Source organism: Podarcis bocagei, assembly GCF_964188305.1.
Source record: "Podarcis bocagei genome assembly, chromosome: 5".
Lineage (NCBI taxonomy): Eukaryota > Metazoa > Chordata > Lepidosauria > Squamata > Lacertidae > Podarcis > Podarcis bocagei.
Window position 1 is genome coordinate 65,471,155 of NC_138129.1, and position 15,928 is coordinate 65,487,082.

General features: G+C 45.0%; 1 long non-coding RNA gene across 3 annotated transcripts in view; it reads right to left on the reverse strand.

Moving 5' to 3' along the window:
* Positions 1–15,928, reverse strand: part of LOC308587498 — a 38,185-nt gene that overhangs the window by 19,242 nt on the left and 3,015 nt on the right. For all 3 annotated transcript variants that reach the window (XR_014008412.1, XR_014008413.1, XR_014008414.1), the window contains exons 3-4: positions 15,663–15,766; positions 693–821 (exon numbers count right to left, since the gene is read on the reverse strand). This is a non-coding gene — a long non-coding RNA (uncharacterized lncRNA). The remainder of the gene's footprint in view (positions 1–692; positions 822–15,662; positions 15,767–15,928) is intronic.

The following is a 15,928-nucleotide window of genomic DNA, read 5'->3' on the forward strand; positions in this document are numbered from 1 at the left end:
ACACACGTGGGAGCCTGGAGGGATAAGTTGCAATTAATATATCCTCTCCTACCCGTTGAAACCCATGCCATAATTGACACATTGCTAGTGAATAAGTATGTTGACATGCTTTTGTTTTTAGGAGGCCACAGTGGAGCTAGAGGTCTAGTGCTCTTCTCATACATTGAATGTCTAGGATGGTATGAACTGATCCAGTTTAGTAAGAACATACTAACTATGGTCTACCTAAAAGCTTCCCAAGTTCCTGACTGAGTGCCTTTAGCACACACCAGGATGACACAACCCGGAAGGAAAGGTAACCTCTTGCTCAGGATCATTGCATCTTTCTGCTGCATGTAAATAAGCCTGCAATTTCACCAATCTGCAGTGCCAAAAGTGCAAGGGCCACTAGGAACGAGCCAGGTCGCTTTGGTGACACAGAGCAACGACACGGATGAGAATGCGTTTGCCCACATGCTGAATTGATGTGTGTCTGTTTTATTTCTAAAATATAGCAACTGTTTCACCATGAATTCAGTGTACACAGCAAGAAACAACAACCCACCAACCCTAAATGGCAGATAGTCATAAAGATGCTAAAATCAATCAATCAATCAATCAATCAATCAATCATAATACAGCAGAATGGCATATCATAATTCACAGTCAGAGCCCTTTCACTACTACAAATCAACCACAGTTAGGCATCATACCTGAGATTTGCTGAAGGGGCAACTTCCAAGCTTGGTCGCTCACTCTAATTTTTGGAAATGAAGCACAGGATGTGAACACCAGACGACTTTTCTTCCCTATCCTTGAAACTCAAAGCAGATGCCTTTAGCCTATGGGAATAGAGGGTATATTACGCAGGGCTGCTATGCACTCCGCAATTCTGCAGGAGTGCAGAAGAAGTGTTTTTGTTTTTTCTTCTTTTCTATCCTGCCTTTCCTCCAAAGAGTTTAGGAAAGTGTACATGGTTCCCCACAACTTTATATTCACAATAACCCTGCAGGGTAGGTCAGGCTGAAAGATAGTGATTTGTTGAAGGTCACCCAGTGAGGTTTATGGCTTTATGGAATTTGAAAGCTGGATCTGCTAGGTTTCTGATTTGACACTCGCCTTCTGCGCTACACTGCAGGCTGATAAACCTCAACTTGCATTTAAAACTGAAACAAAACCCTAGCCCTGATGGCTGTGAAGATAAAGTATGCTTGGAAGTGTGTAAACAGAGGTGGCTGAACAAGATTCCCAGGAGCTGGGGCAGGGCTTCAGTGCCATGAACAGCTCCTTGTCTGTTCTGCAACTAGAAAAACCAGAATAAGTTATGCACAACAGTCAAAATTTTAGAAAAAGTTCTGAAAAATAAGATAAACAATGCAAATTCTGCACTTGCATAATTTATACGGATAAGAGAATCCTAATGTTCTTGGTGCAACATTTGGATTGCCCATTAATAGAATTCTACAAGTTTTTGGACAGGGGAACTATCCTTGGAATTGCTGATGGCTTCACCTTTCTTGAGTTAGAAGTAAGAGGAACATCAGAAAGCATGAGATTTAATATCACAGCATATTTGTTTTACGCAAACCACACACAATTTGCATAAATTTCAAGAGCATTTTGAGGCTCTCCCATCGAGCGGATGCAAACAACTTCCCAAAATAGCTTGGAAAACCAGTTTAGTTTTCTTTCTTTCTTTCTCTTTCTTTCTTTCATTTCTATACCACCTTTCATCCAAGGATCCCAGGGCAGTTTACATTATAAAAGCACAAAAATACATAATATAGTAACAAACAAACAATACTGTTCCCTCCCGAGCAATAGTTGGGGTTTTTTTTTAGAAGCCCAGTTTATAAATGACAAGGAAGTTTGCTCAATTTATTCTTGACATGGTTACTGTTCAAACAGCTTCCCTTACACAATTTACTATTTCCCCCCTCCACCCCGCCCACAGAGCTCAAACAGATGGCTCTTGCTTTGACACGCAAGAAGCTTTTTCACTTTTAATGCACCTCTTCTGTTAGTCTACCTAGCTTAATGAAGCATGTGTGATTCTTACGGTTATACAAAGGGTGGCATAAGCCATCTAAGGACTCAGGTTTTGTACCTGTGCAGGCCCCCTCTTTTTCACTTCCCACAAAAATCTGTAATTGCTAATCACTCTCTTAAAATTTCTTTCTGAAAATACATATACCTCTTCTCATATATAAAAAATGTAACACCTCTGCCTGGCCTCAGTTTTGTAAATACATGGGGGTTTTCCTCCCCCCATCAGGACTGCAAAGCCGTCAGTAAATTATCCAGACAAAATTACCTCAGCAAGCACTCCGCTTGCGGGGGAATTGGTGTTTGCCCATACTTGAAACCACTAAGTCAAGTTGCTGGTCAATTGCTACTCTTCATTCAGCAAGTGCAGCTCTCATGGCTGTTTTGCTCTGGAGATGGCAGTTGTGCTAGTATAATTAGCGATAATGCCCATAATATAACAGGGGACGTCAACAGTTCCATTTCTGCCTCCTGCACCATTTTGAAATCCATTCCCGTCAACAGTCTCGATTCGACTGGGACACCCTGGAATGACAGAAGCTACCCTGGCTTCGACTTGGATGTCCCATTTTCAGTGCTGAGCTCTTGCATGAGTCAGCTGGCTCCCATGTGAGTTCGGCACTAAAAGATGTGCATTTCGCACTAAAGAAGGCACCCGAGCTGGAACCCATGGAGGGGGAGCTGCTGCTGGTGCAGGCCAGGCCCAGAGGCTACGCTGCCTCCTCCTGCCACCCCTGCTGAAGGAGGAGAAAAAAGCCAATGAAAATGAGGATGATGAGGATGGGGATGGGGAAGAGGAAGAGGAGGAGGTGTGGTGCTTGCTGAGGGAGCTGCTTCCAGTAATGGAGGAAGGGGCTGGGGTAAGGCAGCCTCAGCTGGCTCACACAGGAGCGTGGTAGCGAAAGATGCAAGTCCCGATTTTGATTGGCAGAATGTTGGAGGATACAGAAATCCCCACCAGTTTTGATCTTCTCCTCTGGTTTTTATTTCTTCTTGTCAAATTTATTCCCTAGAGGCCTTGAATGTATTCTCTCCAATGCATGCTTCCTACAATTAAAACTGAAGCGCTCACAGGTCTCCCACACACTTCCATTATGTGAACGCTGCATGATACAACAGGCACAAACAGCTTCACAAGTAACCAGGGTTCTTTTTATTTAATTTATGCAACTTCCCTCTTATAGCAGCTCCACCATTTCCAGGCTCAGTTCAAAAGGCTGCTTACCTTCAAAGACCCAAACTGCTTGGACCCACAATACTTCTGTTGGTGGCAAGGGGAAAAATAGGTATAAAAATGAGAATTCCTGGATGCCAAGATCTTAGTTTGGGGCAAGTAATCTTTGGTGAGAGAATCACAACATAAGCAACAAAGTAAAGCATGGAAATATAGGTAGTTAGTCCTTTAAAATATGCCATTGTGAGTTCCAAAACTTCCCTCTTCCCTTAGCATAAAAAAAATATCACACATTTGGTAAGTTTAAAATGGTTTACTTACGAAGTCCCCGAAGGTCAGATTTATGTGCATTTCCATACTGCATTCATAAAAAGTTGCACAGGCAGTAAAACATGGCCTAGTTACAGTGGTGAAAGTTCCTAAATTATTGATATAGGAACACCTCAATGGCTTGTGAAAGCCATGCAGCTAAGCTGGAGAAACCTGTTAAGCCTCTTCACCCACTGAGCTTCTAAGGGAGACTGGAGGGGAACAGTGGCTTGATTACCTAGTCCCTCCCAAGGTGAGCTAAGCCTGGCAGGACAGCTTATTCAATTGTCTTAAGTCCTTCATGTACTAATTAGACTTAAGCAGGTTAGTTATGAGGTTGCTTATCCTGCAATTGAAAGGGCCATGTCATCTCCATATTATTGCCTGCTCATTTAGAATCTCAGTCTCCGAAATCCTTCTCAGCGTCCCACTGCCACTTTCAGAGGTGCCCATTTTGCACAGTTGAATGTGCAGAAAGGTGTCCTCTGTTGTGGTACCCAGGATGTGAAACTCTCTGCTGCAGATGATCAATCATGTCCCTCCCTGTTTATGTTTTGATGACAGCTAAAGACGCCTCTGTTCTGACAAGTCTTTCAGCCAGGTGAGTCTTCTTTGAATTTATAGCTCCTGCTTCCCCAATTTTCTTTGCTGCTCCCTTTGTGTGGGTTAAGTTTTGAGTGGAATTTTGATATTTGTAGCCTTGGGCACTGCAATTTGAAATAGAAAGGCAGGATAGGAACATATGAATGAGCAAGTTGCAGAAAGCAGCATTGCTCCCGCGGGAAAGAATCTTGGCTTGGAACATCCGAAAGTCTAGGTTAGGTTGCCTCCTTATGCCTTCATTGCATTAGCACATGTCCATGATTGGTCCCTCCATGGATATAACCTGCACAGTTGGCAACCCACTACCATCCCAGCATGACCCAGCTCCACTCTGCACTGTGAATACCTGCACTGTAAACTCTAGGCCAAACAAAACATTGCACCCAAATGCATGTCTATTTTTTTAATAGGAAAAGCAGCCTTCGGAGGGGGGAATTTAGAGTGCAACAGCAGTGTAGGGCCCTTAACCCTTTCCTTGCCCACCACAACTTCTCTCCAGCCTCTTCCATCCCCCACCATTGATAGGATTCCACACTTTTGCAGATATGTTTTTAGAACCCCATTGGAGGAGAACAGCTTGGGGGGGGGGTGGATTTCAGAATAAAAGCAGCTGACTAAGGTAATATTAACCTCAGCAACCCACACCCACCAACAGGCTACTTCCCCGCTTCAAATCACTCCCTTTGCCAAGCAGCTGTTGGGAGTTTCGCTGTACACATTTCTGTATAAAGTGTCGTTTGGCCCGGAATCTGAATAACTGGATGAAACCTCCCCTCAATTATATTACATTACATAAGGCATGCTCCAATTTCCTCCAGTTGTATTGTTATTTATAGGTGTTGCATTGCATGACAAGGAACTAAGACGGGTCTGCAGAAACTGAGTAGTTAAGACTGCTTTGATTGTCAACTCTTCTTTTTTTTTTGTCAGAAGCTTCGATTGAGCCATTTTGGTGGCTTATCTGGTTAGGAGAATCTGGAACTTCTGATTCCCATGTAGACTCTGTTCTTTGGGTAAATGAAAGACTCCAGCTTATCCAGTCATGCAAACACATACCACCCATATTCTTCACTCCTCCACATACTCTCAGTTGGACCATGAAGGAAGTCATTCTCTGCGGTTTGCCAGGAAAGTGTCAGTGGCTTTTGCTTTGGCATGGGCATCATTAAGGGAAATGAGAGAACAAGCACTACCATCCTGATGGTTTGGATCACATGTGATTTCACATAAGGTGTTTTTTTTAAAAAAAAAAAACTAACCACTACAAATGCAACCGCACTGCTTTTGAGGCAATTTAATATTGAATATATCTGAGATCAGGGCTCTTGAAATTTGCCCTGCTCTGCTGAAATTCATCTCTCTTTTGGATTCTAAAATCTGAAATAGTAATTTGGATCTCATTTAAACTATTCTATGTTGGTTGATGTGGGGTAGCAGAACTTGGTATACCAGAACAAGCCACACCACAAGAGATACCTGTGATAAAGAAGAGTTCACTCATTGCTTACTCGGACCAGAGTTGTTGCACCCGGACTTAGCTCCTACGCTTCCTTGTAAGCTGTTTTTACGTGTGGCAAAAGAATCAGGGGAGGACATTCTGACATGGCCCCCTTCACGAGCCCAAAACACAGAAATTTGTGGCTTATGGGTTGCCATCTCTAAGTACAAGGACATGGAGTGGCTTTCTGAGACTTTGGGTGGCTTTCAGAACCACAGGATGGGCAAGTAGAAGCTGCTAGAGTGTGGCCACTAATGCTTTGCCAAAAGAGAGGTGTGTGTGGAAAAGAAGCTCATGACTGCACCACCACATGATGAATGCAGCACATATCCAAGCAAAAATCTTACCTGCAAAGCCAACTTGGATAGACTCCACCAACCGATAAACCAGAAACACCCTTTGTGAAGGATATCCTGAGAAGCAAACCACAACACCCAAGGCAAACATGTTGCTTCATGATGCCAAGGAATCCAAAGAACGTAAGTGACCTTTGGTTCAGGTCAAGGATCCATCTAGTCTTCACTAGTGGCCAGCAAGATAACCTCTGGAAAATCTATAGAGAATGTAAGCCTAAGGTTGCTGGTATTCAGAGACAGACTGCCTAGGGACAGGGAGCATTTAGAAATTAGATCTATCCCCCAGAAACCAGCAGCCAAGGCTGATCATACTAAATTTTGCTGCCTGAAGGAAAGGAATAGATGGCAACTTCTCCGCAACCTGGAAACTAACCAGATTGGCAGCTGAACATTACCTCACCAATGGCAATGGGGCAGAGTCCTCCACAGCACATGAGGGCAGCAGGCCAGCCTTAAGGCATGCAGAGTGACTGCTACAGTGGCACAGTCTAAGAGTTAATGCATATGTGATTTTCTGCACCCTTTCCAGCTCCTACCATACCTCATTTGCGATTGGCTGATTGGTATTGTGCGCCATATTTATGGAGCCAAATGAGCTCCATAAAAAGGGAGTTCCAGCCAGGAGCCTGGCAAATTATGAAAGTAAAGATTAAAGCACAAAGGTCCATATGGGGAAGAAACACCCTTTGCAGTTTCTTGGCAGGTGATCTGAAGTACTTTTAGTGACAGCTGCCAGATGGAAACTGATGTGCGAGTATGAATTCATGCTGGACATAAGCTTGTTGGAAAGCTCTTGGACTCCTCTCCTGGGCAGGCTAAGGGGGGAAGTTTCATTTTCGGGCAGGATCTCCTCATTGTTGTTTAGTCTTTTAGTTGTGTCCGACTCTTCGTGACCCCATGGACCAGAGCATGCCAGGCACTCCTGTCTTCCACTACCTCCCGCAGTTTGGTCAGACTCATGTTTGTAGCTTCGAGAACACTGTCCAACTATCTCGTCCTCTGTCATCCCCTTCTCCTTGTGCCCTCCATCATTCCCAGCATCAGGGTCTTTTCCAGGGAGTCTTCTCTTCTCATGAGGTGGCCAAAGTATTGGAGCCTCAGCTTCAGGATCTGTCCTTCCAGTGAGCACTCAGGGCTGATTTCCTTAAGAATGGATACGTTTGATCTTCTTGCAGTCCATGGGACTCTCAAGAGTCTCCTCCAGCACCATAATTCAAAAGCATCAATTCTTCGGCGATCAGCCTTCTTTATGGTCCGGCTCTCACTTCCATACATCACTACTGGGAAAACCATGGCTTTAACTACACGGACCTTTGTTGGTAAGGTGATGTCTCTGCTTTTAATGATCCTGTCTAGGTTTGCCATTGCCTTTCTCCCAAGGAGCAGGCGTCTTTTAATTTCGTGACTGCTGTCACCATCTGCAGTGATCATGGAGCCCAAGAAAGTAAAATCTCTCACTGCCTCAATTTCTTCCCCTTCTATTTACCAGGAGGTGATGGGGCCAGTGGCCATGATCTTCGTTTTTTTGATGTTGAGCTTCAGACCATATTTTGCGCTCTCCTCTTTCACCCTCATTAAAAGGTTCTTTAATTCCTCCTCACTTTCTGCCATCAAGGTTGTGTCATCTGCATATCTGAGGTTGTTGATATTTCTGAGGATCTCCTCAGGTTTACCCAAATAAACATTTATGGCCGTGGAGCGCCTCCTTGTTATATAAGATAAAACTTTGCATTAGCCAATGGCCATAGCAACAGTAAAACATTACAGTATACAGTGGTACCTCGGGATAAGTACTTAATTCGTTCCGGAGGTCTGTTCTTAACCTGAAACTGTTCTTAACCTGAAGCACCACTTTAGCTAATGGGGCCTCCTGCTGCCACTGCGCCACTGGAGCACGATTTCTGTTCTCATGCTAAAGCAAAGTTCTTTACCCAAGGTACTATTTCTGGGTTGGCGGAGTCTGTAACCTGAAGCGTATGTAACCTGAAGCGTATGTAACCCGAGGTACCACTGTATGCAGAAAAGGAAATTTGATATAAGAGCACAATTTAAAGTCCTGAATCAGCCATCAGTTAGTGGCCCTTATTCTGATTGCCTCTGCTATGAACCTAGCAACCTTTGCTGTTATCTGCTCATTTTGATCTGATAGAAGAAAGGACATTGTGGCAGCGGTTGAGCACCCTGGGATGGTTAGTATGAGTGGAGCGCCTCATTAAGTATTTAAAACACCACCCATACCAGCTACTTATTCATTCCCTTTTTCCTTGCTTCGGATGCACAACCTACCTCTGAGAGTCTGCCTCCCTAGTCGCTTCCTTCCTCAGCCCAGCTCCAATACACCGGTACTTGGCTGGCACAAAGTGTTATGGGAGAAGGCCTGAGGGGGCATAAGCTGCCGACAGAGGAGACTTCTGTCTGCCACGCCTCCCCTTTTGCTGTTAAATTCAGACCCATCACTGCTTGCTTTCTGTATCTGGGTACACACTTGCTTTTACTCTGCATCCAGAGTGTTCCCACCACAATCAGTCTCCATGGGTGTAGCCAGAGGGCAGGGGGGCAGCTGCCCCCCTCCTCTTATCAAGTAAATAAAAAAAATTGCTTAACTAAAAGTAGAAATAATCAGAATATTCCAAATTGAAATGCTCCCTGCGGTCACTTGGATGACGATGTGGTGCATTCTAGCAACGCAACTGGCAACCTGACGGGAGCAATAGAGAGAGCTAGACAGAGTGTGAAGACAGGTGGGTGTCCTTCCCCACCCCCAACATAAATCCTAGCTACACCTTTGTCAGTCACTATCATCAGCCTGGATAGCTCGCTTAGTTAGAGCATGGTGCTGATAACACCAAGGTTGCACCTTTGATCCACGTATGGGACAGCTGTGTATTCCTGTATTGCTGGGGGGTTGGACCAGATAATCCTCAGGGTCCCTTCCAACTCTACAATTCTATCCTGTTGTTTCTGATGAAAATACTGCTTTTTTACAAATTTACCCTCCGAAACCAGCTTCAGTCTGTATTGAGGAAAAGAACAACCTTGTCTGCATTTCAAGCCGGTCATGTGTAGCACACAGCCGATGAAACCGAGCCAGATCTGTGTTTACACACCCAGGTTTAATTTGGCCCTAAGGGTGAGGTTTTAATGTACATTGGGCTGGCTGACCTAGCCTGCCTTTCTCCCACAGCACTTTCCAGAGTCTATTTCTGGCTCACACCTACAACCGTTTTTGATATGCTGGCACAGTGCCTCTCAGCATGCGCAGAGTTCCTTTTCCTAAAGGTGAATACGAGGGTTGGTTTTTTTTAAGGGCCAAAGGGTACCATGGTGCTGCAGAGTGTGAATAAAATGCTCCCTTGCCTGTCTGGAGGGTAAACAGGCGTGTTTGGGGATCTGGAGTCCTGGATCAGCTTGCTTGCCTACGCAAGAGAAGCACAGTGTACTGACTGAGAACAAACGACCTGAAATGTGGCATCAGGCAGTCAAGCGACTCTTCGGAAAAAGTTTAGGCACTACTCTGGATGGGTGGGATACAGTCATACCTCTGAAGTCAAATGGAATCCGTTCCGGAAGTCCATTCGATTTCCAAAACATTTGGAAACCAAGGTGCCGCTTCCAATGGGCTGCAGGAAACTCCTGCAGCCCATCGGTAGCCATGGAAGCCCCATCAGATATTCGGATTCCAAATAATGTTTGCAAACCATAACACTCACTTCTGGGTTTGCGGCATTCAGGAGCCAAAACGTTTGAGTCACAAGGCGTTCGACTTCCAAGGTACTTACACACACACACACCCAATCCACCCTGATACATGGTCCAACAGTCTATGCAGGTCCATTCAGAGCACAAAGTTTTCACAACATAATTGCAGTGGGTTGGAGTAGATGACCCTCAGGGTCTCTTCCAACTCTAGGATTCTATGTTATATATCATTTATTTATTTATTTATTTATTTACTTCATTCATTCATGTAAACAATTTATGTACCGCCAAACTGCAATAGTACCCACACATACCCTCCAACACTTTGAAGCCAAAATCCGGGATGCCATCTTCCCAGACAACATCTTCCCTCCCCCCCCCTTCCGTAAGAGCATGGCAGCCATGATCTCACATGATTTTGCCTTGTGGTTCCTACCCCCCCAAAGCACTTTGGGAGAGCATGGTGCCCCAAAAAGTGCATTTTGGGTCACTGTGCAAGATTGTGGAGGGGACATCACGCGCTCATGATACCCCTCCCCCAAATGTCCCAGTTTTTCCAGGACACTTGCAGAATATGCCCACGTGGTTTACAATGATACAGTACAAAAAAAATTAAAACCCGGGGGGGGGATATTAAATTGCCTGCTGGAATAAAACTCTTCAGTAGGTTCTGGAAGTTAAGTAGAGAAGGAGGCCTATCTGACTTGAATTGGAAGGGAGTCCTGAAAAACTGGGCCCATAATACTAAAAAGAATGGCTTCTGGTGCATCTGAACCATGGGGGACCACTAACAGTGACTCCCCCAAAGACAAGTGTGGGAATGCACACACCTGAGATGGGCAAACCGGTGCTGTAGTCTTGTGTGGAGCCTTGCTTCCAAAGAATCCTCCTCTTTTGCTCCTGGCTATTGGCAAAAGCACCATCCAAGGAAACATCTCTTGATATCCTGGTGGAAGAGGTGGAAGGGTAGGGCAGAAAGAGCTTGTAATTGTGGCCCCAAAGTTTAAGACAGAATTGCCCATGCCAAGGAGAACACAAAGGTTCATTTCAGCTCCTTTGTATTGCTACTCCAGCTCTATCAAGTGTGGGAGTGGCTTGAAGCTGATTCCCACATCAAGGCTGCAATCTCAGCAACCTCGGAGGCCCTTGTTTTGGAAAATGCTTTTCTCCTTTTGGAAGAGGGCCCCAGTAGAAAGGCAAACTCTGTGACTGTCAGAGGTCTCTTTTGCACTTCAGCCAAGTGAGAAGAAAAGGGAGTTACCCTCCAGCTGAAAATACTCCCAGGAAAATAAACATTTTTCCAAGCTCTGCAGCGTATTTTCTCATGCCCTGGTGTCAGGGGCTGTTCTCACCTAGAACGAGCAAGAGGGAAGACATTTGTTTGGTGGCTAGCTTTAAAGAAGATTTAGCACAATAAGTGATTACAGATGGTCTAGTTCTGACTGCTTGCCCGCTGGATAAACCTGATGCTGCGCAAGAGACAATCGTTGCTGGGATTTAGCAGAGATCCAACAAATTAAGCAAGCTTAATTCAGGCTATCTTCAAACAATGCCTCCACCTGTTTTACTGCTGCCTTACCATCTGCTGCTCCCTTTCTACCTGTTGCAAGAGCAGCTTTCCCAGGCATCAGGCTTGACGATGTGTCACATCACATCTTGTCACGAAATACGGCGGCGGCGTAGTCTGAGCTAACCTAGCGAGATCAAAAGTTGAAGTGTGGCCCTCAGTTTGCAGATCTGTGTTTTGCCCTGGGAGAAGCGACTGCCTTATAATCACTGATTCGCTCAGGATTACAGGAAATAAAGTTATCACGATCTACTAGTAACAAAACGGACATTGTGGTTTTAAGGGAGCTTATCAGTGCATAAGAACTACATTATAAAGATATTCTGGTTAAGAGCGTGGTGCTGATAATGCCAAGGTTGCAGGTTCAATCCCTGTATGGGATAGCTGCATATTCCTGCATTGCAGAGGGTTGGACCAAATGATCCTCAGGGTGCCTTCCAACTCTACAAGTCTATGATTCCATAAATCTGATTTATGTTAGACTACACTGAATGTTTCAGATCCAAAACTGCAGCAGAAGGAGGGTGGGATGATGGCATTCACCTGGCCTCCCCAAAACCAAGGTGCTGCTGCTTATTGGGAAGGAAAGGGGGCAAGGGGGCAGGGAGGTTGGTGGCAGCACACTGGCAGCAGCCCTGGACTGGCACCATGCCAACCTTGGCCCTCTCTTTCCCATTAAGCAGTGGCGACTCAGCTATCAGGAGGTCAGGTTAAGTGCCATTGCCCCACTATGCCACCCACTTCTGGCCTAAAGACATTCCTCTAGCAAAATATGCCTTTGTGGTGTAATGGTTAGCGTGTTGGACTAGGACCTGAGAGACCAGGGTTCGAATCCCCACTCAGTCGTGAAGCTCGCTGGGTGACTTTGTGCCAGTCACTGTCTCTCGGCCTAATGTGCCTCTCAGGGTTATTGTGAGGATGAAATGGAGAGGAAGAGAACCATGCACACCGCCTTGAGCTCCTTGGAAGATAAATGTAATAAATAATGATCAAACAAAGTGGGATAGCATTAGGCAGGGATGGGAACCTGTGGCCCTCCAAACGTTTCTGGATCCCAACTCCCATCAACCCCAGTTGACATGGCCTGATATAATGTGGACAGTATTTTTGTTGGGATTATTGTTTCTCCAGTTTTTGCAGTTGTGATATTATGGCGGTAGATTTCCTGAAACAGGAAATCAATAGTCTCGCTAGCATCACTCTGGGCAGGGATGGCGAACTTGCCAGGATGGGCAGTGATCAGGGATGATGGGAGCTGTAGTCCCTCGGAGGGCCCCAAGTTCCCTACCCTTGTTCCAAGGCCGCAGAAATATTCATAGAATTAAAAATACTCAAAACAGAGAGAAATGCTAGAACTGATTAGAATGTCTTGATGGTACAGCTTGTTCAACAGCAGAACAGGCTGCCTTATCAGAAGGGGGTAGACTCTCCTTTACTAGAGGTTTTATTATGAGGTAATTAGTTTCCTACATTGGCAGCGAACTGGGCTAAACGATCTTTGACTTTAAGTACCCATAACCTTCATGTAAAGTTCTGGCACAGGCTGAACTGCTTTCTTCCTACCAGCAGCCCAGTGATACTAAGAAGACAGCTGAATTTGGTAACCAGTAATTTCAGGAGTTCCGATATCTGCACATCTCACTGACGCAGAAACCAGACGTGCTGCTTTATCTCCGCCGCTTGAGAAAACCCCTTCCATTTCCTCATCATACTTCCTGTCCAAATGCCCCAAATGCGGTCAAAAGATCTCACTCTAGATTTTGCCATTGGGACTTTGAAGAAAATTTGCGGGTAGTGTATCCTCCCTCTTAATAATTATTCCTTTATTCTTATTTATTCCGTAATTTCCTTTTTTTTAATGCTTTCTTTTTCTTTGCCTTGTAATGTTTGCATGAAAGGTTGTATAGAAATAGCTTGAATAAAGAATGGCAAGAGTCTTTTTCTTTAAAGTTTCATTCCAGTCAAACAGAACAATCACTCTCCCCTTGGTTTGTCTACTCCAAACACCCACCCCTGCAACTCTCAGCATTTCATGGCTGTTTAGAATGATCAGTCCTCACAGAGCTGGTTTGGAGATACTCCTCCAGAGTGGTTTTTTAAATGGACTTCTGCAAACTTCCACTCCCCCTTGCCTTCAGCAGATGGCCTCATATTTTCAACTCCTTTGAAATCTCTTTTTTTTTTTTTAGTTGACAAATATTTCAATGACTAAAAGTATTTGAGCACAGCTGAAGCATAGCAGAAGACGCAAAACTGACTGACCCAATACTCTTATCAACCCTGCTTTGTACCTCTGTAATCTGCATTCTAGCTATAGAAGGAAGTTGGTTTCCCTCCTATAACTCCTCTGTGCTAATGTTCTTTGTCGTGGCCAAGGGGAGGAAATGCTGACTCATGGAGGTGAGCATATCAAGAACTTTGCATCTCCTCTAACATGTAGCTAAGGAATGTCAATGTCACTGGACAACCAGGGCTAAATCTGCAAGTAAAGGAGGGTTGCCCATAAATTGCATCATTCGTTTGAGTTTCGATTAGTTATCAAGTTCCCACAGAAAAGGGTTTGTTGCAGTGTTGCACAGGTCAGTGGGTGGTATAAAACAAATAATTTAAAGAAAAATAGGTAGTAAACCTAATCATTCTTCCCTTCCCAGTGCCAGCCCTACCATTAGACAACGTGAGACAAGGGCAGATGCTGGACAGCAGCAGCAGATGCTGGCTGTCCCTCCTAAAAGCCCTAACTATTCCCGTCTGAATATACTAGATGACCTGCTCTGCTTCTCCTACTCTGCAAACTAGACTCCTGCCTCAGGTGCACTGGAGGATGCAATCCCATCATCATTGCATTGCAGGGGATTGGACTAGACAAGACACCCCCCGCCTCAGCCTCAGCTGATGTGAAAAGCAGAGCAATACATTTGGTACCACCTTGGCTGCAGGAGTCGGTGGAAGGAGGTATACAAGGCACCGTCCAACTGCCTTAGAGACTCCACCCCAGATTTGTGTAGCCTTTTCTTCTCCCAAAGATATCCCACAAGGCTTAGGATCAGAGTTTTCTTTCTCCTAGATAGGCTACTTTCCCAGGTTGACAAACCTCATCTGCCCCTCACTTCGCTCTACAGCATGTGCGGAAACCACCTAACTCACTGAGGGTTTGAGACCTATCAGCTACCCTCATGTGGTTTAGCTGGCCAGTAAAAGCCATTTCCCAGCCACTGTTGCATACTGACAGCTTCTAGGAGCCGAGTGCAGGGTGGGGACCAAAGATGGACAAACTACCCCAGAAGGAACATGACATGTTCCCCACAAGAAGTACTACCCCTCTCCTAACACCCCATACACCCCAAAGTTGAAAGTAGAACTTATATAAAAATAATTCCCTTTGTACACAAACCCTTGGATATCTAAAAACCTGTCTTACATGTAGTTTTGTCCCTCGCCCCCCAGTAAAGGTATTGAACAAAATGCACCCCTTTGTATTGTTTGCTAACAATCTTATGTGCTTCTCTCGGGCAGAAAATAGGATACCCATTTATATACCTAATCCTTTTTTCCAGGACCCGGCTTCTCAAAGCAACCCTTGTGACATTAATAGCTTGAGGGCTCAACCCTTCCTGTTTCGACAGAGGTACAAAGTTTCTCACCATATCTTCTGCCTCAGCTCTTACGTCAATAATTTACTGGAAAAAGAAGGGAGTGAGAAAATCAAGATGTTGACTGCGTTTTCAAAAGGAAGGGAATGGGCTATGTGGCCCATTCCCTAATGCTGAGATGTGGGCGCTTGTCTACGCATGCCGAGTTGGGGAAATTCAACAAAAGAGGTATGGCTGGCCCAAGGCATTTTGTTATCTGAGACGAAACAACAAATAGTACCCCCGCCAACCATGTCAAGGTGGATAGTTAAGAACATAAGAAGAATTGGCTGAATCAGGCCTGTTCACCTGCGCTCTGCTCACTTGCAATTCCGAGCAACTTGTATTCAAAGTCATACTCCCTGTGATAGTGCTGGTGGAACATATTGGTCAACAGCCGTTGATATCTAAAGCAGCCACATAACATATTTTCCAAGTGCCCTGGAAAAAACAGGCCATCCTGTTTTTTCTTGCAAGATCTCGACAGCCATTTTGGGTGCCATGATCTTGCTGAAAAACGTTTTTGGGTGCTGTGTAAGATCTTGCACCCCACAAACGTGTGTTTTGGGGGGGCAAGGGTGAGGCACGGGAAGTGCATCCTGGAAGACACGCATCCCAGTTTTGCATTGGAAGGTATGAAGCCAAGGCTGGCCCAGTTATCTTGTCACTTGAAGCAGAAAATCCCATAAATGTCTCTCATGGAGAGCAAAAATAATAAGTTAAATACCTAAGAATGTGCAGCCCTTTCGTGACACCACCTTACTCCCTAAACCTGCTCCTGAAAAGAGGGCTGTCTCCTCACCTGCTTGTTTCTTCCTGGAATGGCAAGGAATATGCACCTTTGCAATTGTTCTTCCTGGCCCCAGTGAGTTATTGGGGCACCCTTTGTGAATGCAGAGTCCGCACCTGTAAAGACAAACCCAAGGATTATTTGTATGTATGAAGCTCACTAGCACACTTTTCAAAACCTTGCTCCGTTTGGCTGTGCTATTCAGCAGACTGCAGATCTTCTTTACAAATGGAAAGGAGCCAAGAAAGAGCCCTTCTGCACCAGAAAGTCTGCTCCCT